The 27,830-nt window shown below is 49.8% G+C and overlaps 1 protein-coding gene across 2 annotated transcripts in view; it reads left to right on the plus strand.

Moving 5' to 3' along the window:
* Positions 1-21,553: 21,553 nt before the first annotated feature.
* The window catches only part of FBXL16 (F-box and leucine rich repeat protein 16), a 522,147-nt gene continuing 515,870 nt past the window's right edge, over positions 21,554-27,830 (plus strand). Inside the window, exon 1 of one of the 2 annotated variants that reach the window (XM_069647018.1) lies at positions 21,554-21,999. The gene's annotated coding sequence lies outside the window, so the exon portion shown is untranslated. The remainder of the gene's footprint in view (positions 22,000-27,830) is intronic. The other variant, XM_069647017.1, reaches the window with a different exon arrangement.

A 27,830-nucleotide genomic window follows, 5' to 3' on the forward strand; every position in this document is an offset into this window, starting at 1 on the left:
AGAGGGAAAACCTATACCAGTTGCAACCTGCCGGTCGCAGAGAAACTCCCAAAATAAGAGTTCTCGGCAGCGGTCGTATAGGATGGAAAAATTAGACTGCTAACAAGAGCGTATAGAAAACGTGACAGCAATATTAATGGATTCTGCCTTTCCAGCGGCTCCACAGTTTCCAGCCACAGGGACGTGTGACAGTATGCCCCCTCCTGTACCGGACTCCACCCAGCTTGCCCAGGTGAAGCTTATGGAAACGCCTCACTAGTAAGGGAGCATGAACAAAAGACACAGGTTCCCATGAGTTCTCCGATTCAGGGTATCCCTTCCACTTAACCAGGTATTCCAGTCTTCCTTTGTGGAACCGTGAATCACAAATTCAGGATACTTCATATTCGTCCTGTGTGGGTTGGTAAGATGGTCTAAAAGAGAGAGATGGAGAAGACCTGATACCAGCAGTGTAAGGCCGAAGCAATGAAGAGTGAAATACTGGATGAATCCGGTGAAGCTCCTTGGGTAATTTCAAGCGGGACGCCACGGGATTGATGTGTGCCAGAATCTCAAAAGGTCAGACGAGCTTTGGAGATAATTTGGTGGGGTGAACCCATCTGGGTAGGTATTTGGCAGATAACCATACCCTAGACCGGACTGACCAATCAGGTGTGGGATTCCAATGTTTATCCGCTTGTTTCTTGTATACCTTTCGAGAATCCTGTAGGGTGAGGCGGGCTAGAGCATGGGCCTCTCTGAGTTGAGAGAGAACGTCCTCTAAAGTGTGAAGGTTGGTGGGAGGAGGAAGTAAAGGAACTGTAGACCTTGGATGGAAACTATAGGTTACAAAAAAAGGACTCATACCTAAGGCTGAATTGATTGTGTTATTATTGTCACACCACTTACCTTGAGACCGGAATTCTCTGCACCCGCTTTCCCCTCCACCTCTTGGCATGTCTACCCACGCTTTCGCGCATAGGGATCCGCCACGAGGAGAGCTTCGGGTGTCCGCGCTGGAACTCCACTGCGCATGTGCGGGAGACCACGGTCACGGTTTCGCGCATGCGCCGTGGATTGGGCCCTCGCGATTGGAAGGGCTTGCCTTCCAAGCCTCGCTCTGGGTACGCCGGCGCCCGGCGACGAAACGGCTTGCGTTCCAAGCCTCGCGGGTGCCGCCGACCCATAAAAGGGAGCAGTGATCAGGAGCAAGTCGCGTCTCAACGGGGTTTGTTCCGGATCGTGTTGCCCGCTCACTCGGCTTCCGAGTTACCTGCTTGCTCCTGCCTTCTGCCCTGGTCCGAGTTACCTGCTTGCTCCTGCCTTCTGCCCTGACTCCAGTTACCTGCTTGCTCCTGCCTTCTGCCCTGGCCCTGTTTCTCCCCTCCTTAACCATTCTTCCTCGCCAGAGGGTCCCTGGGACATTTTGCCAGTTTAGCTCTAGCTTTGCTGTGGGTTTCCTCTCCCAGTTCTTGGATTCCCCTGGGTTCCCATCCCAGTCCTTAGTCCTTAGTCCTTAGTCCCAGTCCTTAGGTTCCCTCCTTGATACTTGGGTCTTCCTACTCCTGGATCAGTTCCCCTCCTCCAGTCCTCACCTGTTTGCTCCAGATTTTTTGGACTATCTGGTGTTCACCTGTCTGGCCAGTCTCTCCCAGACCAGTTTCCTATTGCCTGCAAGATCCTTGCCTTCCTGTGGACAGTGTTCTACCAGCCCTGTCTTCTCCTCGTGATCATCTTTGGCCAACCTTGGACTTGAGTCGGCCACAGCATCAGTTTAATTTCTCCTGGGATTGGCTCTTTTGGATTTCACCCTTTGGCAAGAATCTTCAGACTTAGGACTTTGAACTTCCGCCTCTCCTGCCTGTGCCTTCACAGTCCCTACGTCACGCTAATCAGGAGAGTGCATCCCGTGACGTTGGGAGTCGGTCCATCTTCCAACCAGTATCAATCTTGGGTGGTGGAGAGGCTGGTTCCTCGTGTCACTTGCTCATCTAGCAACTGGTGTCAGTCTGGCTGCCTCATCAAGATCAACTACCAAGCAGACAGGTACGCAGCATTCTCGTGATACACACCTTAACAGATTGAGACGCCTGCCTTCAGACTTGGAGATGGAGGACTCGCAAGACATGCGGAATGAGTTACAAGCGCTCAGAGCTGAGATGACCGCTTTACACCAGGAAAATCAGACATTATGCCAAATGATAACCCAAGGGGCTATGAGTGCCTCACAGGCTGAAGGATCCCTGCACACACAACTCCAATCAAGTTTGATGGAGATCCGCGACGAGTGGCGGAATTTTGTAACCACTGTCAAATTCATTTTCTTTTCAGGTCTACTCATTTCAATAATGATAAGGCCAAGATTGGATACATCTTTGGTAATTTAACTGGGAATGCTCTTGCCTGGGCAACACCTTTTGTGGCCACAAACAGTCCTATATTAAATGACTTTGTAGCCTTTGAGAAGGCTTTCCTGGAGGTTTTTCAAACGCCTAATCTGGCCTCAGCTGCGCAGAATCAACTGATGGATATAAAGCAGGGGAGCGCCGACATAATAACATATATTAGTCGCTTCCGCCAACTGGCAACCGACTCACAATGGCCAGAAATCACACAAAAGTCCCTGTTTCGCCGTGGGCTGAGAGAGGAGTACAAGGATGAGCTACTCCATATTCCTGAGCCAGAGACCCTTCAACACTTAATCGATCAGGTGCTCCGGATTGATCAAAGATTAGCCGAACAAAAGGCAGAGAGACGTTGGTTTGAGAGAATTAATCCCAGAATTACCAGTCTACCTGCCGGATCGTTTGGTTCTACGGAGTCTGGAACAGAGCCTATGCAATTGGGAGCCATGAGGGGTCCTTTATCAGAGGAAGAGAGGAGGCGGAGAAGGCCATTACGTCTGTGTCTTTATTGCGGAGCCGCTGGGCATTACTTGGGTACGTGTCCTTTACGCCCTCAGAAGAAGAAGGCGGAAAACTAGAGGACTTGTAGTGTATTGGAAGGGCAACGACAGGTCCCATCCCTTCTTCAGACCTCTCCACCTTTTGTTCTGTGCTCCATCCCATGCAACCAGCTGTTTTACTGACTCTGAAGATTCAAATACAATTGCCAGGCAAAACTCTGGAAGTTTTTGGGCTGTTGGATAGTGGGGCTTCAGGCAATTATATTGATGAAACGTTTGCTACCATCAACAAGATCCCGCTCCTGTCCAGACACACAGCTCTACCCGTGGAAGTCATCGATGGTACCCCTTTATCTTCTGGACCTGTCCGACTTTACACAGTGGGTCTGACTCTTCCGATTGCTGACCACCGGGAAAATCTCGCCTTGGATGTGATTAAGTCCCGTACCTACAAATTGGTCTTGGGATTACCTTGGCTGCAACATCATAATCCAGTTGTTAATTGGAGAACTCACAACTTGACCTTTTCCTCTGCTTTTTGCGCTCAGAAGTGCAGTTTGTCAGCTCAGACTTAGGTCTCCCCAACCCCCTTGGAATGCCTTGGCAGAGGGGTCAGTCTTTATTCCATTTCTCAGATCCCACAAGAGTATGCCGAATTCGAGCATGTATTTTCTGAACCAGGAGATATACCATTGCCACCTCATCGCTCGTTTGATTGTGCTATAGAGTTGTTGCCAGGCTTTGAGATTGCCCATGGGAAACTGTATGCCCTAACACGGGACGAGAGACAAGTGCTACAGGACTATCTGTCGGATTGTTTAAGGAAAGGATACATAGCACCGTCCAAGTCGCCCGCAAGATTCCCCATGTTTTTTGTGAAAAAGAAAGAAGGCACTTTGAGACCCTGTGTTGATTACCAGCAATTGAACGACATAACTACAAAGGAACGATATCCATTACCTTTGATTCGCAGTATCCTGGAAACCCTGCACACAGCTCGGATTTTCAGCAAGCTTGACTTACGAGGAGCCTATCATCTGGTTCGTATCAAGAATGGAGACGAATGGAAGACTGCATTTAAGACACCTTTTGGGCATTTTGAATATAGGGTTATGCCCTTTGGTCTGTGCAATGCCCCAGCTATTTTCCAACGATTCATGGATAACATCTTCGGTGACCTGATTGGCATATCGGTCTGGGTATATTTGGACAATATTTTGGTCTTCTCCAGATCTTTTGAAGAACACATAGATCATGTACGTGAGGTTCTTCATCGCTTATCTCTCAATCCTCTGTTCGCCAAGGTGGAGAAATGCTTCTTTCATCAACTTAGAATAGAGTTCCTGGGATTTGTGATCAATCATACTGGCATAGAAATGGATCCCAAGAAAGTTCAAGCTATACAAGAGTGGAAACAACCCCATGATGTAAAATCTCTACAAAGCCTCTTGGGATTCGCTAATTTTTACAGGCGCTTTATCCCACATTTCTCTCAAATCACAGCGCCTCTCACCAGGTTGACCAGCAGCAAGATTACTTTCAAGTGGGATTCTCTTGCTACACGGCATTCGACATCCTGAAGTCAGCTTTCATGACTGCTCCAATTCTGTGTCACCCTCAGGATGAATTACCCTACATTGTGGAGGCAGACGCGTCAGACTTCGCCGTTGGGGCTGTTCTCCTGCAGAAGGATCATGTGACGTCTGTTGAACATCCAGTGACTTACTTCTCACGCAAGCTGAACCCCAGTGAGAGGAATTATGCGGTTATCGAGAAAGAACTGTTGGCCATTAAAACCGCATTTGAAGAATGGAGGCATCATCTACTTGGAGCTTGCTTTTCTGTGGAGGTCCGTACGGATCATCGCAATTTGGAGTACTTGCGCTCCTTGCAATGTCGAACTCCTCACCAAGCCAGGTGGGCCTTCTTTTTCTCCCCATTTGTGTTTCATGTCACTTACGTCCCCGGTACTTCAAACCTGAAGGCGGATGCCCTGTCCCGATCCCTGGAGAAGGAGGAAGGAACTTCCAGCCCGGATCGGCCACTGATTTCTCCTCAACATTTTTTATTGACGTTGTCTCCTCACCTACAGTCGATTTCAGATGCCACTCGAACGTATCCCGAAAGGCCGGCTCTACTTCGACGAACATCGATATCTGAACATGATGGTCTCCTGTTTTTCCTGAAGAGGCTTTACATTCCCAAGCGGGCGATTCGAGATGGCATATTGCATGGCTTTCATGATTCACCTATTGGGGGTCATCGAGGGGTTAGAGCAACGCAAGAACTGATATCCCGACAGTTTTGGTGGCCTGGATGGGCTGGTGAGGTCCAGAAGTATGTCAAAGGTTGTCCCGTTTGTGCCCAGTGCAAGGTTCCTAGGAGACGACCTTTGGGATTGCTTTTACCGACGGAATTAGCACCATATCCGTGGCACACCATCGCCACAGATTTTATTGTTGATCAGCCTCCTTCTGACGGGTATACTTGCATAATGGTTGTGGTGGACTGCTTCACTAAATTTGCCCATTTCATCCCTTTCAACAAGATACCTACGGCTACCCAAATGGCTTCTGCCTTTCTACATGAAATATATTGGTTACATGGCCTTCCAGAAAAGATTATTTCGGACCGTGGTTCCCAATTTCTCTCTTCATTCTGGAGCAATGTGTGTGGCCATCTTGCAATTCGCAGAGCTTTGAGCTCTGGTTATCACCCACAAACCAACGGCCTCACTGAAAGGACTAATCAGACTCTGTAAGAGTACCTCCGTTGTTTTGCTAACGCTACTCAGTCCAACTGGAAGGTGAGTCTAGATCTTGCAGAGGTATCCTACAACAATTCTGTCCATTCTTCTATTGGAGTCAGTCCATTCTTTTGTTCGACAGACCAGCATCCGAAATTGATGCCTTTCCATCCCTTGCCTTCCAGTGCAGTTCCATCTGCTGATGCCCTGGTTTCAAGCATCCAACAGCAGCATGAATTGGCACGCAAGACTTTGAAGGAGGCTAAAGATCGTATGAAATCTCAGGCTGACAGGAGGAGGAGTGTGGAACCTGATTTTCGAGTTGGGGAGAGGGTTTGGTTGTCCTCTAAGAACCTGCCGCTTCACAATTTGCCTGTCAAGCTGGCTCCCCGGTATTTTGGCCATTCAAGATTACCAAGCGTCTGTCCTATCTGGCCTTCCGTCCCCAGTTGCCTCATTCTTGGCATGTACACCATGTTTTTCATGTCTCCCTTTAAAACCCTATGTTGCCGACACCTATGGTCGTTCTTGTCCTCGTCCAGCCTCTGTCCTAGTGCAAGGCGTTCCCGAATTTGAGGTTTAGGAGATTTGTGATGCCCGCTATCGTAGGGGGGTGCTCCACTTTTTGGTGGATTGGAAAGGGTACCCGGCTTGTGATCGTACTTGGGAACCGCACCAGCCTTGTGCGTGAGTTCTATGGTCGGTTTCCTTGGAAATCTAGGGCCCCGGGCCTTCCTGGGAGGGGGCATAGTGTCACGCCACTTAACTGGAGACCGGGATTCTCTGCACCCGCTTTCCCCTCCACCTCTTGGCGTGTCTACCCGCACTTTCGTGCATGGGGATCCACCACGGGGATAGCTTTGGGGGTCAGCGCTGGAACACCACTGCGCATGCGCGGGAGACCGCGGTCACGGTTCCGCGCATGCGCCGTGGATTGGGCCCTCGCGGTTGGAAGGGCTTGCCTTCCAAGACTCGCTCTGGGTCCGCCGGCGTCCGGCGATGAAACGGCTAGCGTTCCAAGCCTTGCGGGTGCCGGCGACCCATAAAAGGGAGCAGTGATCAGGAGCAAGTCGCGTCTCAATGCGGTTTGTTCCGGATCGTGTTGCCCGCTCACTCGGCTTCCGAGTTACCTGCTTGCTCCTGCCTTCTGCCCTGGTCCGAGTTACCTGCTTGCTCCTGCCTTCTGCCCTGACTCCAGTTACCTGCTTGCTCCTGCCTTCTGCCCTGGCCCTGTTTCTCCCCTCCTTAACCATTCTTCCTCTCCAGAGGGTCCCTGGGCCATTTTTCCAGTTTAGCTCTAGCTTTGCTGTGGGTTTCCTCTCCAAGTTCTTGGATTCCCCTGGGTTCCCATCCCAGTCCTTAGGTTCCCTCCTTGATACTTGGGTCTTCCTACTCCTGGATCAGTTCCCTCCTCCAGTCTGAGTCTCCACCTGTTTGCTCCAGATTTTTTGGACTATCTGGTGTTCACCTGTCTGGCCAGTCTCTCCCAGACCAGTTTCCTATTGCCTGCAAGATCCTCGCCTTCCTGTGGACAGTGTTCTACCAGCCCTGTCTTCTCCTCGTGATCATCTTTGGCCAACCTTGGATTTGAGTCGGCCACAGCATCAGTTTAATTTCTCCTGGGATTGGCTCTTTTGGATTTCACCCTTTGGCAAGAGTCTTCAGACTAAGGACTTTGAACTTCCGCCTCTCCTGCCTGTGCCTGCACAGTCCCTACGTCACGCTAGGAGAGTGCATCCTGTGACGTTGGGAGTCGGTCCATCTTCCAACCAGTATCAATCTTGGGTGGTGGAGAGGCTGGTTCCTCGTGTCACTTGCTCATCTAGCAACTGGTGTCAGTCTGGCTGCCTCATCAAGATCAACTACCAAGCAGACAGGTACGCAGCATTCTCGTGATACACACCTTAACAATTATAGGCATACTCGGCAGTGGGTAGAAGTGAAACCCAGTTATCTTGTTGTTTGTTGATATAACAACTGAGGTATTTTTCCAATGTCCCATTTAACCGTTCCTTCTGACCATTAGTCTGCGGGTGAAACCCCGAGGACAAGGCCCGCTCGATACCCAGGCGGCTACAACGGCTGTCCAAAAACGAGAGGTGTATTGGGAGCCTCGGTCAGTTACTATCTTTTGGGGTAGACCGTGGAGTCAGAATATATCTTAGAGAAAAACCTCTGCCATGGTAGATGCAGAAGGAAGGCCAGGCAGTGGTGAAAAATGGGCCATCTTAGAGAAAGAGTCGATAGTTACCATCACACAGGTACATGCCTGAGACAAGGGCAGCTCTACTATAAAATCTGTAGAAATGTCGGACCAAGGTCCTGTGGGGATGGCACTTTGCTCTAAAGGACCTAATGGTCTTTGGGTGGGACTCTTGCTACATACACATATTGGACATGTCCGGATGTATTGGTCGGTATCTTGAGCCATTTTGGGCTAATAAAAAGACCGCTTCAGCAACTTCAGGGTACCTCTCTGCCCCTTGTGACCAGCTGTCAAAGAATCATGACACCAGCGAAATGCAGACCGGCGGACTTCCTCAGAAGGTAAATACAACTTCCTTTTATAGAATAGTAAACTTTCCCTTTCATCCAGGTGAGAGGGTGTCACAGGTTTCCCCCATTCTCACCTGTTGCTGTTGTTTACTGGAGCTCCTTGAAGGAGTTTTCTTGCGTACAGTCCGGGTCTTGTACAGCCCCGTGTGGGCTTCTTCGGGTTCCATCGTGTGATCGGCGCTTCGACTCCTGGAACGTTCAGTATGTCTGGGAAATCCAGGAAATGATGATGTGCACTCGAGATGGGTACACGGGGGTCCAGGATACAGGAGGTAAGGAAAGGAAGGGACTGAAGGAGGAAGAACAAAGGTTCCAGGAACCGGGAGCAGGTAGTCAGCGAGAGCGAACTACGGCAACGCACGTCTAGCCACTGCAAGCGGTAGTGTTGAGACATGCGGGCCCGTGGGGGCGTGGCTTCTTTATAGAGTGTGCTACATCCGACGCGGATGCTGGTAAACAACGTTCCGTGTCTGTCGGCCATGATGGTAGTATTGCTGAGTGCAGGCCTCGATGTGTCAGAGACCAGAAAGTCTAAAAGGGACGCATCCAACGGTTCATGACAGCATGCTTCCTCCGAAGACCCATCCCTCTGGGCTTGCCCGGATGTATGAGATGATACCTTCTGAGTAATCTGGGAGCATTTAAATGTGAGATTGGTTCCCAGGTGCGTTCACTAGGAGGGTACCCTTTCCACTCAACCAGGTATTGCAGCTGACCACGTTTGTACCTGGAGTCACATATCCTGGACACTTCGTATTCCAGCTGGTCATTGATGATTACAGGATTAGGTCTGGGGGCAGTGCGGGAGGATTGGATGTATGGCTTCATTAAAGACGTCTGGAACAAGAATCTGGTAGTTTGAGCCGGAAGGCCACTGGATTAATGATTTCCTTTATGGAAAAAGGGCCATAGTACCAGGGAGCCAGCTTATTAGGTCGTAGATAGCGAGGCAGTAGTTTTGAGGATAGCCATACCTTATCACCCACTGCGTAGGATGGTCCTGGTCTTCTTTTGGAATCCGCATACTGCTTGGTGTGATTTCGGGCCTTTTCTAGGTGTTCCTTGGCCTCCTTGTGTACATTGATGAGAGTTTCGATCCAGGTGTCGAGTGTGGGTACTGGTGTAGGATGTGGAAGAACGGAAGGGAGGACTGAAGGATGGAAACCTTGGCTGCAGAAAAAAGGGCTGGTCTTGAGAGCTGAGTGGTCCGAATTGTTGTAGGCGAATTCAGCCAAGTGTATAAGGAGTGACCAATCGTCCTGTATCTTAGTAGTGAAGCAACAGAGATACTGTTCTAGAGTTTGGTTCACCCGTTCCGTAGCTCCGTTGGTCTGTGGATGATAACCAGAGGACAGGGCACGGTGGATCCCTAGTATTCGGCATAAGTGTTTCCAAAACTGAGAAATGTATTGGAGCCCTCTGTCTGAAATAATCTTGGAGGGGAGTCCATGAAGTCGGAATATGTGTTCCAGGAAGATTCCAGCAAGTTCTGATGAAGATGGTAGTTTATACAGTGGAGTGAAATGGGCCATGTGAGTGAATAAATCAATGGTGACCATGATGGTCGTGTATCCCCTGGAACGGGGTAATTCTACTATGAAATCCGTAGCAATGACTTCCCAAGGTCTTGTCGGTAACGAAGGTTGAAGCAGGAGACCCGCCGGCTTCTTATTATCATGTTTATTTTGATTGCAGACTGCACAGGATTGGATATACAGCTGAACATCAGTCTTCATTCTTGGCCACCAGAATTGTCTCTGTATCAGACGGAGGGTATTGGTGACGCCACAATGTCCTGAGTGAAGGGTATCGTGGCAGAGATTTATGATCCTTTGTTGTAGTTTCTGTGTGGGGATGACCAGGCTGTTATCCTTAAACAGATACCCGTCCTTAGTTTTTAGACTCCAGCGATTCTTCCCTGTAAATTCCTTCCAGAAGTCAGAGGACTGGGTTTGTATCCAAACATCTTCCAGGAGGCTGATTGCTTGGGCTACAAAAATTGTGTTGGGAAACATCTTTGGGAAGGACTGACCCTCAAGAGTTTCATAGTCGGAACGCCGGGATAAGGCGTCAACAGTTATGTTTTGTGTTTCAGGGACATGGTGGATCTTGAACTGATACTGGGCGAAGAAGAAGGCCCAGCGAGCCTGACGGCTGTTTCTACATTCCAGTGAATGTAAAACTTGAAGATTCTGATGGTCCGTACGGACTTGTACAGGATGTTTTGCTCCTAGAAGTAGATGACGCCACTCTGTGAAGGCTTGACGGATGGCTAACAATTCCTTTTCCAAAATGGAATAGTGGGTTTCGCTGGGAGTTAGAGTTTGTGAAAGGTAAGCGATGGGATGTTCTAATTTATCCTCGAATTCCTGCTTCAGAACAGCTCCAATGGCGTAGTTAAAGGCATCCGTTTCTACTAGGAATGGTTGATTGATGTCAGGTTGAGCCAGGATGGGGGCTTGTGTAAACCCTGTCTTTAAACGTTGGAATGCCTCCTCTAGGGATGTGGTCCAGAGAAAAGGAGTATCTTTCTTCAACAATGTAATGATCGGTTGGACTATCTCGGAAAAGGTGGATATGAATTTCCGGTAGAAATTGGCAAGCCCCAGGAAGGATTGGATCTGCTTCACAGTAGTCGGAACAGGCCAGGACAGTATAGCCTTTACCTTTGATTGGTCCATTCTGATTCCTTCTGTGCTAAGGACGAATCCTAGATAGTGAACAGTAGAGACGTGAAAAAGGCATTTCTCGAGTTTAGCCAGGAGCTTGTGTTCACGTAACCGCTGTAATACTGCCTTAACATGCCCTTCATGCTGAAGATGGTCCTTAGAAAATATTAGGATATCGTCCAGGTACACTATAACGAAGATGAACAGCATATCAGAAAACACCCGATCCATGAAACGTTGGAAGACCGCTGGAGCATTGGCGAGCCCAAAGGGCATGACCAGGTACTCAAAGTGACCAAACAGCGTTCTAAAGGCTGTTTTCCATTCATCTCCTTCCCTAATACGGATCAGATGGTAGGTACCTCTGAGATCCAGTTTTGTAAAGACTACAGCTCCTCTCACTGCTTCCAGGATGTCTGAGATTAAGGGCAAAGGGTAGCGGTCCTTCAGGGTGAACTGATTTAACCTGTGATAATTGAGACAAGGCCTAAGCTCCTTGGTGCCTTTTTTAGGAACGAAAAACAACGAAACTCCTGCTGGTGATTTGGAGGGTCGTATAGTGCCATTTTCAAGGTTGGTATCCAAATATTCACGGAGGGCTCTCTTTTCTGGTTCGGATAAAATGAACATTCTTTCAAAGGGAATCACAGCGGAGGGTTCTGTGTCAATAGCACAATCTTCAGGTCTGTGAGGTGGTAGGGCCTGAACTATAGCAGTTGAAAACACATCGGTGTAGTCCTGATAGGCCCTAGGAACCTGGATGATATTTCAGACTTTGAATGGCCCTTGCTGGTCTGACGGTGTACCTCCAGAATATGTCGGCGAGGAATCCAGGGATAGACAATGAGACATACAATGCTCTGAACCCAGGAACAAGGAACCTGATGCCCAGTTGATGTATGGGTTGTGCTTTTGTAACCAGGGCTTACCCAGCACCATTGGGTAGTGAGCAGACTTAATGATGTCAAACTTGAGCGACTCTCCATGGTGATTTATCGAGAGTTGCAACTCCTGGGATTGTAGAGTTATGGATCCAGAAGAAAGGGGTCTTCCGTCAATCGCCTCTACAGGTTGCCTTATGCCTCGAGTTTCATAAGGAAGGTGGTGGGCAGTGACCCAAATTTGATCTATAAATATCCCCATGGCTCCACAATCCACCAATGCCAAAATGGGGTAGGTTTTGTTCTTGGATGGTGATAGAAAGGCCTGTAAAACCACAAGATTATTTTGTCCAGGAGAGTTCAAGGATGGAATAGACATGGAGCAAACATCTCTCTCCCGAAGCTGCGCTCCATCTAGGATCGGGAGCTGGCGTTTCCCGAATGCCGTGGAGGGGATAATGGACACTCTCTCACTAGGTGTTTATCCGAGGCACAATACATACAAAGCCCGGTATGAATCCGTCGCATTCTTTCTTGCGGGAATATGGGTCCGCGAAAGGCCCCGAGTTGCATGGGTTCAGGTTCATTAGCAGGGGTAGGAGCGTGCTCAGCCTTTGAGGAATTTTCCATGGAGATCTTTTGGAAGGACATTTTGGTCTTCTTCTTCTTTGCCTTCCGTTCCTGGATACGGAAGTCTATCTGTAGAGAGAGATCCATGAGAGCCTGGAATGTGCCTGGACGAGCCACTCTGACTGGCTCATCTTTTATCTCTTCATTTAGTCCTCTTCGAAAAGGGTTAAGCAGGCTTCTGAGGACCAATCCGCTTCTTTGGCCAATTGCTTGAAGCGTGTCACATTTGTCAGCATGTCTTGAGAACCTTGTTGGAAATCTAGTAGGCGTTCCTGGGCACTATAAACCTGTTCTGGGCGGTCAAACATGGTCTTTAGAGCCTATACGAATCCGTCATAGTCATCCAGGAGGGCATCCCCAGAATTAACTAAGGGCGTGGCCCAAGTCAAAGCATTCCCCGAGAGATGCGAAATCATGAAGCCCACCTTTGCCCTGGGGGTGGAGAAGTAGTAGGGCTTGAAGGTGAAATGGACTAAACACGAGTCAAGGAATACGCGAAGGGTTTTTGAAGAACCATCATATTTATCAACTACTCCGCCCAACAATACACTTTCCTTGATCGCGGAATCCTGGACAAGATTAATTGTTTTAGCGCAGCGTTCTCAGCCTTAAGATTCTGCACTTCCGTTGTTAACTCCTGCATGCCGCGCATAAGATCTTGAAGTGCCGCCTCCATGTCTGTGTCTATTTTGGTTCGTTGGCGTCTCAATCTGTCAAAGGTTTCCCCCCTTCTCACCTGTTGCTGTTGTTTACTGGAGCTCCTTGAAGGAGTTTTCTTGCGTACAGTCCGGGTCTTGTACAGCCCCGTGTGGGCTTCTTCGGGTTCCAGCGTGTGATCGGCGCTTCGACTCCTGGAACGTTCAGTATGTCCGAGAAATCCAGGAAATGATGATGTGTACTCGAGACCGGTACACGGGGGTCCAGGATACAGGAGGAAAGGAAAGGAAGGGACTGAAGGAGGAAGAACAAAGGGTCCAGGAACCGGGAACAGGTACTCAGCAAGAGCGAACTACGGCAAAGCACGTCTAGCCACTGCAAGCGGTAGCGTTGAGACGTGCGGGCCCGCTGGGTCGTGGCTTCTTTATAGAGTGTGCTACATCTGACGTGGAAGCTGGTAAACAACGTTCCGTGTCTGTCGGCCATGATGGTAGTACTGCTGAGTGCAGGCCTCGATGTGTCAGGGACCAGGAAGTCCAAAAGGGACGCATCCGACGGTTCATGACAGAGGGATCCATAGAAATGGACGGAATGGCTTCTTTCTGTAATGTTTCATTAACTTCTTGTACAAAGGAAGATACAGCTGAAACAATCGTAAGATTTGTAAACATAGGTTCTCTATCGGTTCGGACATCTTGCTTGTTCTTACATGAAAGAGCATCTGCCAGTGTGTTCATAGAGCCAGGAAGATAGGTAGTGTTAAAATTATATTGAGCAAAAAAATGTGCCCATCTAGCTTGTCTAGAGTTAACACATTCCATATTTTGCAGTACTTGGAGATTTTTGTGATCAGTGCGGATCACAAAAGGATGCTCACTGCCTTGCAAAAGATGTCTCCATTCTTCACATGCGCTTTTAATGGCATGTAGCTCTTTCTCAATAACCGAGTAATTCCTTTGGCTAGGAGAAAGCGTCTTGGAGTAATAAGACATGCGGTGTTCCACTCCTTCATGAATTTGCAAAAGAGCCACACCTAAAGCTGCTGAGGAAGCATCTGTCTCAAGAACAAAGGGCTTGCATTGGTCAGGTTGGTGCTAAATGAGTGCTGAACAAAACCGATCTTTAAGTTGAAGGAAGCTTTCCTCGGCCACAGAGGTCCACTGAAAGGGGGCTGAAGTTTTCTTGAGAAGCGAGGTGATAGGCTGGACCAGTTTAGAAAACTCAGGTATGAACCGTCGGTAGAAGTTATATAGTCCAGGAAACTGTTGCACTTCTTTCACAGAAGAGGGAGAAGGCCAGTCTAGGTTCGCAGCAACCTTGCAGAGGTCCATCGTGATGCCCTCTTCCGACAAGATAAATCCCAGATAGGGGATGGTACTTGCTGCGAAAATACACTTTTCTGGTTTGACTAACATGTGATTGTTCTTGAGTCTTGTCATGACTTCATATACATGATTGGGGTGTTCCTCTTTGTTTTTAAAAAAACACTAAAATGTCATTGAGATAGACGATGGTGGTCAGGCAGAGCAAGTCCGAAAAAAGCCTGTCCATGAACCGTTGGAAAATTGATGGAGCGTTTACCAACCCAAATGGCATGACCTGGTATTCGAAGTGGCCAAATGGGGTACGGAACGCTGTTTTCCACTCATCCCCTGCCTTAATACGAAGAAGATGGTAAGCGTTCCGTAAATCGAGTTTGGTGAACACTATTGCTCCTTGGACGGCTTCCAAAATATCAGTAATCAAAGGCATCGGATATCTATCTCGGATGGTTACCTTGTTCAAACCCCGATAGTCGATACAGGGCCTCAGTTCCTTACAGTCACGCTTGGGAATGAAGAAGGGGGAGGCTCCTGCTGGAGATCTGGAAGGTCTGATAAGACCGTTAATGAGGTTGACATCCAAATACTTACGCAAGACCTCCTTTCTGATGATGGATAGGGAGTACATACGATCAAAAGGAACCAATGCACCAGGAGTTAAATTAATGGGGCAGTCCTCCGGGCGGTGAGGTGGAAGGTCTATGGGAATTGCCTCAGAAAAAACTGTCTGGAATGTCTTGAGATAACTTGGCAGACAGTGAATAGAACATTGATCGGTGCTCGTTTGAACCTTAACCACTTCAATGTTAGTCCCGCAGGGACAATTTCTGCGGCAAAATGAGGAATGAAAACTGAGAAAATTCTCAGACCAATTAATGGTGGGGTTATGTCGTCTAAGCCAAGAAATCCCTAGGATGACAGGGAAGTGTGCAGCTCTGATAATGTCCAATGTCAGCCTTTCTGCGTGTTGCATTATGGTAATAGACAGTTCTTCCATAGAATGAGTGATAAGGCCGGAGCTCAGTGGTTCTCCGTCAACCCCTTCTACCTTCTGGTCCTCCTTCTTCTCAATACGGTTCAATCCTTCTTGCTCGGCCCAGACTGTATCCACAAAGTTGCCTGCTGCGCCACAGTCTAACAATGCTATAGTATTGATATTTCCTTCATGTATCTGTATCTGAATGGAGATCACCATAAGACGAGTGTCTTCAGTACCAGTAGGGGTGGACACTGACAATGTGGTATAGGGACTTAACTGAGCTCCTCAGTAGTTTGTCCCTGTTACCACCGAGGGTGATTGTTTCCCTGACGCTGGGGAGGAACTTCTGGGCAGTTTCTTAATAGATGGGCTCTGGATCCGCAATACATACAGAGGTTTCCCTCTCTTCGCCTTTGTCTCTCTTCATAAGTAAGTGTGGCCCTAGCTGTCCCAATGTGCATGGGTTCTTCCTTGTCTTTTGGAGGACGTAGAGCAGGTGAGGAAGGAGGGGCACAAGGCTCGGGGTACAAGGGGCTTCGCATCCTTCTTCTTTCAGAACATTGTTCTGATATGCGGAATTCTATCTGAAGAACAGCGGATAGTAACTCTGGTAGGGTAGGTGGTCCCGAAATCCTAGCCAACTCGTCCTTCAACTCTTCCTTTAGGCCTCTGCGGAAAATCAAGTATTGCGCCATTTCCGGCCAGCCTGCGTCGGCCACCAATTGTTTAAAGGTTGTAATGTAGGTTAACAAGTCCATAGAACCCTGCCGTATATCCAAAAGATCTTCACAGGCAACAAAAGAGGTCTCGGTTCGCTGCAAGGTTTGTCGCAGTAAATTTAGAAAGGCTCCATAGTCTTGTAGAATCGGGGTTGGCTAGTGGTACAAGGGTGGTTACCCAGGCTAAGGCATTATCCGTCATGTGCGTTATCATAAAACCCACTTTAGCGTGATCCATAGAAAACGTACTGGCTCTGAAAGTAAAATGTACTCCGCAAGCCTCAATGAATTCTTTAACCTTCTTGGATGAGCCATCAAATTTGCCAGAAACAAGAGCCATGGGGGGTAGGTAGATCTGTGGACTGGGGATCTCGAGTTGTCACCATCTGTTTGAGAACGGCGTTCTCTGTCTTCAGGTTTTGAACCTCCAAATTGAGGTTCTGTACAGCAGCCACTAACTCCTCTATTTGCTCGGCTGTCGCCATCTCTTGGCGTTGCAATCTGTCACGATTTTCACTCTCCCCTTCACCCGAAGTGTTTGATTCAGTGAGAAATTCCCCTTCCTCTTCCTCACCTGAGGTCTTGGGATAGGGTGTTGGCGTCTTCTTCCTTCTTCTTTCAGGAATCTCTTTTCTTTTTTTTTGCAGGTACGGTCGATTATGAAAGGAAACCACCTTAACTGCCTATGCGACAGTAAAAAGGGACTTTACCTCCAGAACTGCCAAATAAGGGGGAAAAAGCCTTGAGGCATAAAAAAAACCCAGGAGTGTTGTACAATGGCAGGTAGGTCAAGTGCGAACCAGGTAACAAAGGCGGAGTAACTGGTGGCTGAATCGGATCCAAAAACAACAAAGGAGACTACTGCTGAAGGGTAACCAGGATCCGAAGGTAACAAAAATGTGGACAATAAGGCAGAGCCAAAAACAAAGTTAAGAGCTGCAAAATTTCAGAGCGCGGACAAGGGAAGGCGGAAAGCTAGAAGAGAAAGTCAAAGAAAAGAGCAGAGGCAAGGAACCAGGAAAGATACACAGAAGCAAGGCATAAGGCACTGACCGAAAGCAAACGGTGCAGTGGAAGTGGATGGAAATTACCGAAATAGGAAAAAAGGCAAAGGCGCCATAGAAAGCCGAGAGCAATAGGGAGAAAGACAAAACAGGGTGGAAAGGAACATCGTGGAGGACAGAGGAGAGTGCGGGTGGAGCACCGCCAAAAGGAAATGACAAGAAAGCATGAGCAACCAAGCAGAGGAAAAACCTATATGAGTTGCTATGCACCGGTCGCCGAGAAACTCCCAGAATAAGAGTTCTCGGTGGCGGCCATATAGGATGGAAAAAGTAGACCGCTAACAAGAGCGTAAAGAAATGTGACGGCAATATTAATGGATTCTGCCTTTCCAGCGGCTCCACAGTTTCCAGCCCCCAGGACGTGTGACAGCAGCCTGTTGCGGTTCAAAGACTCGACTGTCTCGAAAATGTCCTTAAAAGATGGACGCTGGTTGATGCTTGTTGTGGCACTCCTCCTAGCGTCTTTGCAGGGCTTGTGTCATCCTTTAAGGATGATGGCCCAAAGCTAAGGAGAGTGTTTGTAGGCAACAGCATTGTCCTTTGTTCTGAGACTCTCTGGCACTTCCCACCTAGGAAGCTTGCTGGCAGAACCCAGCAGAGCACGCTGTGTGCTGTCTGGGTACCAGTTCTGGAGCTGCTGGACGGGCCCTCTGAGTTCAGGATCTCCCGCTGTTCCCTGGGGTATGTTTAGGGGAGGGATCTTGCTTCCCTTTTAGAAATCCTGTTCTTCCTTCACTGGCGGAAGCTGTAAGGCAAACTGTTCCTTCAGCCAGGGTCCAAATGAGTCCTTCTTCCTACTCCTTTCGAATTTGTTGGATGATCTGCTAAGTGAGAAGCTCAGCCCACTTTTAAAGCCCAATGGGTCCCAGTGATTGGTGCACGCTAAGCCTACCTTACTGAACCAACCCTGGGTACCCACCAACAATATTCTGTTATGCGTGAGTTCATAACAAGAGTGCTTTGCAACAGAAAAGGTAAAGGGTGACAATATTTACTACTTAGTCCCACCCATCTTCCTGTCTGTGGTGGATTAAAGTGTCTCTCTGGTTAATTGAGCTCTCTGTGACTCCTGATCAAAGCGCAGGTCTCACTTGATGTTTGTGGCAAAAACAGACTTTCTGTCTCCATCAAATCACATACTTCTTCCCTCTGAAAGGGGGTTCCCTGCAGGGATTGCCTATTTTACACTGTTGTCCCAGACATACAGAGAGGTGGGAGCTAGCTTCAAGCTGACACAATACATATCAAAGAGGTGTTGGTGTTTCCTGTCCCTTGTGTTAGTTGCTTGACCAGGCCTCTTGGAAGGCCTGTTTTCATTTAACCCTTCAGTATGCGCTGCCACCACACAGAACTTTGACAATAGAACAGGGCGGATCCATGGATTCTTTGATATTTTAATCAGGCAGGCCATGGCCGGTGCTGCCTTCCCCCTTCAGAGATGCTTTGATGTACCTATGGCTGTCACATTCCAGCTAAATGTGACAGGGAAGACTGCGCCTGTAGGCTGTGTCCCCACCAGAGTACACTTGACTATGTGTTTGTTGTGTGGCAACCATAGGAAAATGTGTGCGGATTAGCCCCACTCATTTTCTGAGTTTGATCTCCCACCATTCATTTTAAATTACAAAATTTTAAAAAAAAGCCCAGGTGAGCGCACACTCCCTGTGTGGATGGTTGAATTCCTCACGGTGTGTGCCTGTGTGCATGTGTGTGTGTTTTAGTGTGACTGTGTGTGTGTGTGTTCACAGCAGGTCATCATACTCTATGGAACTGCACCCTCCCGCTGTATCCTTATCCAGTGATCGAAGTGAGCTGGGAACGGTCAGGAACTGTGCTCCACTACTTTTTAAAACCATATTCACCATTCTATATAGAGGATTTGCCCCTTCATGTCCCTGTGCAAGTGTAAAATTGTAATAGAAGCCTTAACTAGTCATTAATGCCCTAGCCGCAACACCTTGTCACATGTTGCAATATGCTTCCGCCTACCCACTCCCCTGCCGAGACCACAGTTCCACTACTTTTTTTGGTACACTTCTACCACTGTCCTCATCATAAGTGTGTATGTGTTCCTATGTGTGTGTGTTTACAGCAGTTCCTCATACCCTATGAAACATCACCCTCCTGCTGTATCCTTATTATATGTGTGTGTGTGCCTGTGTGCGTGTATTTGTGTCTGTGTGTGCCCAAGTGAGTGTGTCTGTGTGTGCATGCACGTGTGTGTGGGTGTGTGCACCTGTGCGTGCGTGTGTGTGTGTTTACTGCAGGTCCTCATACTCCATGAAACATCACCCTCCCGCTGTATCCTTATTATATGTGTGTGTGTTCCTGTGTGCATGTGTGCGTGTATGTGTGTCTGTGTGTGCACAGACAGCACAAACGGGGGAAAGGTGTGAGAAAAGCAACAGGGGGGCAGGAGGAAGTTCGGCCCCCAAGAGGTACAACAAAGGGACAGGGGGGTATAAGTACCCCAGCAGAAACCAAGGAAAGCACAACCAGGTAAGGAGCTCACCTCATTCGGGTAAGCTCCCAGGGCCTGGAAAAGGGGGAGAAGGAAACGTTTTGCCACCCAACCCACCCAGCAAAAGGCAAACAGTAAGAAAGAAGGAGGAGCCGGAACGCCGAGTACTCTCTTCGGTACACAGTAGAAAGTCGTAGGCGGCGGCACGTGTCCAGGAACGGTTGCCCCAGGGTAACGAAGTCTAGCCGAGGAGAAGGCTGGGCACCCACTACCCCTGGAAACGATGTGCCCAAAAGCGAGTTGGTGTCATTTGTTGGTTATTGTGATAATTGTTTGGTGTTATTTTCTGTAGAAAATAAACAAGCCTGCGGCCTATAACTTTTCCACAAACAGAAACCTGTCTGTCATGTTATTTCCATTTTCCAAGGGTACTTAGGAACTAGAGCAAAGGGGGAGCCCACACTACTTAGCCTATGGTTGCAGGGGAAAAGAGCAAGGGGGCGGCTGTGATGTGCTGTTGGCAGCCTCAGTTCGCTTAGCACCGTTTGCTGAGCTTAGGTGTGCTTTTCGGTTGTATATGTGTGTGTGTGTGCACCTGTGTGTGTGCTTACAGCTGGTCATCATACCCTATGAAACGGCACCCTCCCACTGTATCCTAATCATATGTGTGTGCGCGTGTGTGTCTGTGCGCATGTGTTCGTGTGTGAGTGCGTTTAAAGCAGTTCCTCATACCCTACGAACTGGCACCCTCCCGCTGTATCCTTATTATATGTGTGTGCGTGCCTTTGTGCGTGTCTCTGCGTGCGTGTTTTCCGCAGGCCATCATACCCTATGGAACGTCACCCTCACGCTGTTACCCAGTGATCAAAGTGAGCGGAACGGTTAGGAGCAGTGTGTCACTACTTTACACGAGCTTATTCACCATTCTACACAGAGGGTGCGTGCATTCATGTCGCTGTGCAAGTGTGGAGTTGCAATAGAAGCCTTCGCTGGTCACTAATGCCCTACCCGCACCTCCTTGCCATGCCTCCCTTCCGCCTAGCCTCTCCCCTGCCGAGACCACAGTTCCACTACTTCTACCACTGTCCTTATCGCGCGTGCGCGTATGTGTGTGTGCGTGTCCCAGTGTCTACGCGCGCGCGCGCATGTTTACAGCCGGCCAGCATACCCTATGGAATGACACCCTCCCGCTGCATCCTTACCCTGTGCGTGCGTGCGCGCGTGCGCGCGTGTTTTACAGTCCCTCCTCTCGCACTGCAGGACATGCCCACTGCCTCTTCATCGTGTATATGCCTGCACGGGCCCTGGCACCCTACAGCACGGCATGCCGGCTCTGTGTCTGTATCCTGCACGTGTGTGCATGCAGGTCCCCGTATCTCACAGCAGAGCACGCCCCACACCTGTGTTTGAAAGCCCTCCACGGCTTGCCCACGCCATGTCGGTGTCATGTCGTTGCATTTACAGGTGTCATGTCGGGGCAAAGCCCACTCTCCGGCCTTAATAGATTGTACCGGGTCCCCGTGTGCACAGCGGTGCGTGCTCCGCTCGACGCTTGCCAGCCGCTTCTGTGCCTGGCGACCCCCACATCCCGCAGCAGCGCGTGCCACTGTCTCTCCACCCCGGATGCTGGAGGCCCTCGCATGTGCCCGTCTTCTGTTCCCCCAGGGCCCTATATCCTGCAGCAAGGCATTATCGCCTCATAATGACCCTCATATATTTACAGACCCTGTCGCGGGTCCGCGCAGAGGCTGGCTTCCTCTGTTTTCTGTTGCTGTATTTTGGGAAATGGGGGGTTGCTCTGTGTAGGGTCTGCACGTCAGCACGGGCCGCCGCTGGGCTCACCGAGAGCCTCGCATCGGGGGAGGACCCCCGACTGGGAGCAGGAGGCGGGGGGCGGGGGCGTGAAGGAGGGGGTGGGGGCAGGACGCGGAAGAAGGGGGAGGGAAAGGAGGAAGGGCGGCGGGCCGGAGTCATGAATTATTGATAGTAATGCCGCTGTCTCTTTAACGGGGATTGGTCTATGTGTTTGTGTGCGCGTGCAGGAGACAGGCAGTGTGTGTGCGTGCATGGGTGCGTGCACGCGTGTGTGTCTGTGCTGACAGCTACCCTCCCGGGCTCCATCTCGCGTTCTGGCAGCTGGGCAGCGGCGCTGGGTACCGTTTCTCCGCCGCCTTACCCCCCAGACACCCCCGCAAGCACGGGTTCCATTTTGGAGGACGGGCCCGCGAGTGCTGCTGCTGCAGGGCCGGCGGTGGGGCTGGTGAAGGCGGCCGCCCCCGCGCTGCCCCCTTCCTCTGGCCCGCGATAGCCGCATCCGTCGATGTCTGCGTTTGCTCGCCCGGTGGCAGGGTCACCCGCGCCTGCCGCCTGACAGGGACGGACGGACCCGCAGGGAGGAAGGATGGCCTGAAGTAGAGGGCAGACGCCCCAGGTAAGCCGATTGGGTCTCTGTGTGCTGCCTCTTGCCGCTGCCCGTTGGGTGCATCTCGCCACACATGGGCGCTGCTCTGCCACCTGCGTGGGCATGTGAACAGGATGGGTACAGAAGTCAACGCGGATGGTGTCGCTTCGGACTCGCCCTGCATGTTTCCCATCCTCTGCCTGCAACCTCCTGAGACCCCCCTGCCCCCTCTGGCTCCCGGTATTATGTTATGTTACAGGCGTTTATGCTGCGCCGAGCCACTACCCTGGTGGCCTCAGAGCGCCTCCTTCCAGCTGTACCCTTAATAGTCTATCCTTCTAATTGTATCCATATTATTGTATCCTATCTCTGGAACCCCTTTTTGCGCTTGGCCGGCACATGCCTGCGTCCTCAGCCCTCCTCCCCGTTGCTCGGGCTCACTGGCTGAGAGATGGCTCAAGGGCCGCTCCACCCCGTGTTCCTAACCCCAGAGGACACAATGCCCCATTGCCGCGGGCTAGATTGGCTCTTGTCGCGCCTGCATGTTGGTCTGGCCCGGATCCTTCCGTGGGATACGTTTGATCACCCAGTGGTGGCCAATGTGGGCCGCTCGCAGCGGTCGCCTTCCGCATGCAGTCCTCGCCTTTGGGGGTGGATGCTGTTTCTGCGGCAAGGGCCGCTAGGATGACCCCGACTTTGAACCCTGAGGTGGACAGGCCAGCACCCTCCCCGTTGCTGTCTCACTGTGTGTCGGAGCTGGCTCCCAGTAGGAATTATTTTGGAACAACCCCTCAGGGCAGCAGAGATTCCCTCCAAACGCCAAGCCCCATCATTGGTTTTGCTTCCGCCAACCAGCTATTCCCAAAAGATTGCTGCCTAATTCGAGCCTCTAAACTGTAAGGATCAGGAAACACAGGGATCTTGGCATTTATTATGGTATGTCACATGACATTTATAAAGTGCAACTGACATGGTCTTGTTTGGTTAGCGGAGCCATCTGATAATTGCGTCCTCTATGGTCGGAGCACTGTAGGGAACTCGGGTCATGTGACAATCACCAAGGCCCGTGTGCATGTGGTGGAGTTTTGACTGTTGGTTGTTGGTTTCACTATGGTTGGGCCCAGTAGGCTGATTATGTCTTTAACTGTCCCCAAAAGCCTTTTCCCATGACGGCTTGGGGGAGAACAGAAGAATCCAGCGGAGGGATTTGATATCCAGGCTCTACTCCATTTACTTTATTTACACTTTGTCAGTGCTGGTGCCATTGGCCTGCTCCACATGAGAGAAAATATGCATACGGTGAACTATTGTGGGTATACTGTGCATGCGGCACGCTGCTTAAGCGAAAAGAAGCAATCCAAATGTAGTACTTTTTTGGGGGGAAGAAATATTTAAGGTTCCAAAGCAAATTTTCATATTAACTTCATTGCATGTTATTGTGAGTCCATGCGTGTTTCGTTGCCATGCCACTTCTTCAGGACTAAAAAGCTGGATCAAGAACACTGTGTCTAATGCCTTCTGATGGGATCTTTGCTCTTGGCCCATCTCCGTTTCCCCAGGTCACCTTCCTGTACATGGTGGATTTATGTTTTCTGCTGTTGTGGGGCCCAACATGGCGGGATCACCATAATGGTGATGGGCCTTCCGGCACAGTTTACTCAAAGTGCAGTGCAACTTGCTGAGATGACAGGGTGGTGGATGAACAAGGGACCAGAGCAACATACCTGGTGCATATATAGATCACATGTTCACCCCAGTGGGCCATCTTGGCACTGATCAGAAATGTGCATGTTTTCCCAGCTCACTGGTTTCCATTTCCTTGATCTGGCCAGGGTGGGGTCCTGAGTGGAGGTGCTGGGATTCGAACCTGCGCCCATGAGGTCAAACAAAGCCTGTAGTGAATGCGTCAGCCCACCGACCCGCAGACCCAACTCTGAGAGTTTCCCCTGTTTGGGAGAATTGGACAGGATTCCTGTCTGGTGGAATCTGAGATATGCAGTGATACCATTGGATGACAGGGGTTTTTATGTAAACATGTATTCGCTCTGACAAATGCGATGGTATCTTTGTAAGGCATGCATGAGCGGTGTGGGCAGGCACTTTGGGGTGTAAAGTGTTAGATCCACTAGGGTTCAGGATCCGGGCTTGGCACATTAGGAGTTTGGTTGGGCCTTTGAGTTAGAGCCTATGGCAAGGCAAGTTGTTGAGGACCATTTTTAAGTGGATCTCCTCCCTCACTTGGTAGGAGAGTGTCATCCTGAGGTCTTTGGTATCAGAGACAGGATCCGGGCTCCCACGCTATGTTCAGTCCGTGGTGCCAGCTTTAGGAGGGACCTCTGGAAGCAGCATAGGTGGTGGCGCCATTTTTAGGATGGACACTTGATTGTAGGCTGGATTATGGTTGCAGGTTAAGGATGACTCTCAAGATGTCGGTGAAGCATGAGTGGTGCAGCTGGTGCTGTGGAGGGCGGCAGCTTCAGAAGCCGGATTCATAATGCGTTCCTGCATGCAGGGGGAGGGGTTAGGTCTCTGATACAGGACAGCGTTTGTATCTTGGGTCAGGGAAGCGTGTCACGTGTAATAAGGCTCTGTCTATGCAGAGTAAGGATTGGGTGTTAGATGTATGTTGGGTCTAGGGCAGCTGTTTGGCGTTCCAATCTGACACTGAGTCTTTGCATGCGGGTGAAGGTTTGACGCCATGTTTAGGCAGCACTTTCCTCACATGAATGACAGCCAATCACTGAGAAGGCAGGGAGACACGGGCCAATGGTAAGGGAAGTCATGGGAACCACTCCCTGATGCTCCCACGTAGCAGGGCACAATAGGGTGCCCCCAACCGTCTCCAGCACCAATATGGCTTTTGTAATTGGAATCCACGGCAAGAGATGGCCACGTGGCTACGGCATGCACCAGCAAACTTGATTCTATTTATTTACTTATTTCCCGCCGCAGCCTGCGGGCATCGGGGCGCACAAAAAGAGGCAGACAAGTACATCTTGTAGGAGTGACGGGCGGGCTACTGCTATCCATGCCAGCCTTGCATGTCTTGATGCCTCTTCCCAAAACATGGAGGGAGGCGGCTGCGTGGAGAGCCTATGCGCAAACTCTCCCCAAAAGTAAGAACAAAGATGCAGGCAGCTGAGCCAATGCAAGACGATGACAGGATCCGCAGTTAGCGCACAACTGTCATGCACATATGACTCTCCATGGAGAGATAACTGTAACAATTGCATTACACATAGTTGCAGGCTCAGAGTTGGGAGATCTGGCTAGACTCATACCTCTTCTTGGGTTCCACATGCTTGCAGGGTCAGAGTTGGGAGATCTGGCTAGACTCATACCTCTTCTTGGGTTCCACATGCTTGCAGGGTCAGAGTTGGGAGATCTGGCTAGACTCATACCTCTTCTTGGGTTCCACATGCTTGCAGGGTCAGAGTTGGGAGATCTGGCTAGACTCATACCTCTTCTTGGGTTCCACATGCTTGCAGGGTCAGAGTTGAGAAATCGGGCTAGCCTCATACCTCTTCTTAGATTACACATGCTTGCAGGCACAAAGTTGGGAAGTCAAACTAGGCACATACCTCTTCTTGGAGAACACATGCTTGCAGGCTCAGAGTTGGGAAATCAACATAGACAACCTCTTCTTGGATTACACATGCTTGTAGGCGCAGAGTTTGGAGGTCAGACTAGGGGCATACTTCTTCTTGTATTACACATGCTTGCAGGGGCAGTTTGGAAGTCAAGCTATGTGCATGCCTCTTCTTGGATTACACATGCTTGCAGGCGCAGAGTTGGGAAGTCAGGCTAGGATCATACCTCTTCTTGGATTACACATGTTTGCAGGCACAGAGTTGGGAAGTCAAGCTAGGCAACTTCTTCTTGGATTACACATGCTTGCAGGCGCAGAGTTGGGAAGTGCAGCTAGGTGCATACCTCTTCTTGGATTACACATGCTTGCAGGCTCAGAGTTGAGAAGTCAGGGTAGGCAGAAACCTCTTCTTGGATTACACATGCTTGCAGGCTCAGAGTTGGGAAGTCAGGCTAGGCAGAAACCTCTTCTTGGATAACACATGCTTGCAGGCTCGGAGTTGGGAAGTCAGGCTAGGCGCATACCTCTTCTTGGATTACACATGCTTGCAGGCGCAGAGTTTGAAAGTCAAGTTATGTGCATGCCTCTTCTTGGATTACACATGCTTGCAGGCACAGAGTTGGGAAGTCAGTCTAGGCGCATGCCTCTTCTTGGATTACACATGTTTGCAGGCTCAGAGTTGCGAAGTCAGGCTAGGCGCATACCTCTTCTTGGATTGCATATTCTTGCAGGCACAGAGTTGGAAAGTCAGGCTAGGCGCACACCTCCTCTTGGATAGCATATGCTTGCAGGCTCAGAGTTGGGAAGTCAAGGTAGGTAACCTCTTCTTGGATTACACATGCTTGCAGGAGCAGAGTTGGGAAATGAAGCTAGGCACATACCTCTTCTTGGATTACACATGCTTGCAGGCTCAGAGTTGAGAAGTCAGGCTAGGCAGAAACCTCTTCTTGGATTACACATGTTTGCAGGCTCAGAGTTGAGAAGTCAGGCTAGGCAGAAACCTCTTCTTGGATTACACATGCTTGCAGGCTCAGAGTTGGGAAGTCAGGCTAGGCAGAAACCTCTTCTTGTTTTACACATGCTTGCATGTGCAGAGTTGGGAGGTCAGACTAGGCGCATACCTCTTCTTGGATTACACATGCGTGTAAGTTCAGAGTTGGGAAGTCAAGCTAGGCGCATACCTCTTCTTGGATTACACATGCTTGCAAACTCATAGTTGGGAAGTCAGGCTAGGAGCATACCTCTTCGTGTATTACACATGCTTGCAGGCACAGAGTTGGGAAGTCAGGCTAGGCTCATACCTCTTCTTGGATTACACATGCTTGCAGGCTCAGAGTTGGCAGTCAGACTAGGCGCATACCTCTTCTTGGATTACACATGCTTGCAGGCTAAGAGTTGGGAAGCCAGGCTAGGCGCATACCTCTTCTTGGATTACACTTGCTTGCAGGCACAGAGTTGGGAAGTCAAGCTAGGCAACCCTTTCTTGGATTACACATTCTTGCATGTGCAAAGTTGCAAGGTCAGACTAGGTGCATACCTCTTCTTGGATTACACCTGCTTGCAGGCTCAAAGTTGGGAAGTCAAGCCAGGCGCATACCTCTTCTTGGATTACACATGCTTGCAAGCTCAGAGTTGGGATGTCAGGCTAGGAGCATACCCCTTCTTGTATTACACATGCTTGCAGGCACAGAGTTGGGAAGTCAAGCAAGGCTCATACCTCTTCTTGGATTATACATGCTTGCAGGCTCAGAGTTGGGAGGTCACTCTAGGCGAATACCTTTCCTTGGATTAGACATGCTTGCAGCGGCAGAGTTGGGAAATAAAGCTATGTGCATACCTGTTCTTGGATTACACATGCTTGGAGGCGCAGAGTTGGGAAGTCAGGCTAGATGCATACCTCTTCTTGGATTGCACATGCTTGCAGGCTCAGAGTTGGGAGCTCAGGCAAGGCGCACACCTCTTCTTGAATTACACATGCTTGCAGGCGCAGAGTTGGGAAGTCAAGCTATGTGTATACCTCTTCTTGGATTACACATGCTTGCAGGTGCAGAGTTTGGAAGTCAAGCTATGTGCATGCCTCTTCATGGATTACACATGCTTGCAGGCACAGAGTTGGGAATGTCAGTCTAGGTGCATACCTCTTCATGAATTACACATGCTTGCAGGCGCAGAGTTGGGAAGTCAGGCTAGGATCATACCTCCTCTTGGATTACACATGCTTGCAGGCTCAGAGTTGGGAAGTCAGACGAGGCACATACCTCTTCTTGGATTA

This window comes from Ambystoma mexicanum, chromosome 2q (genome assembly GCF_040938575.1).
Source record: "Ambystoma mexicanum isolate Mex_15411 chromosome 2q, UKY_AmexF1_1, whole genome shotgun sequence".
Classification (NCBI taxonomy): Eukaryota; Metazoa; Chordata; class Amphibia; order Caudata; family Ambystomatidae; genus Ambystoma; species Ambystoma mexicanum.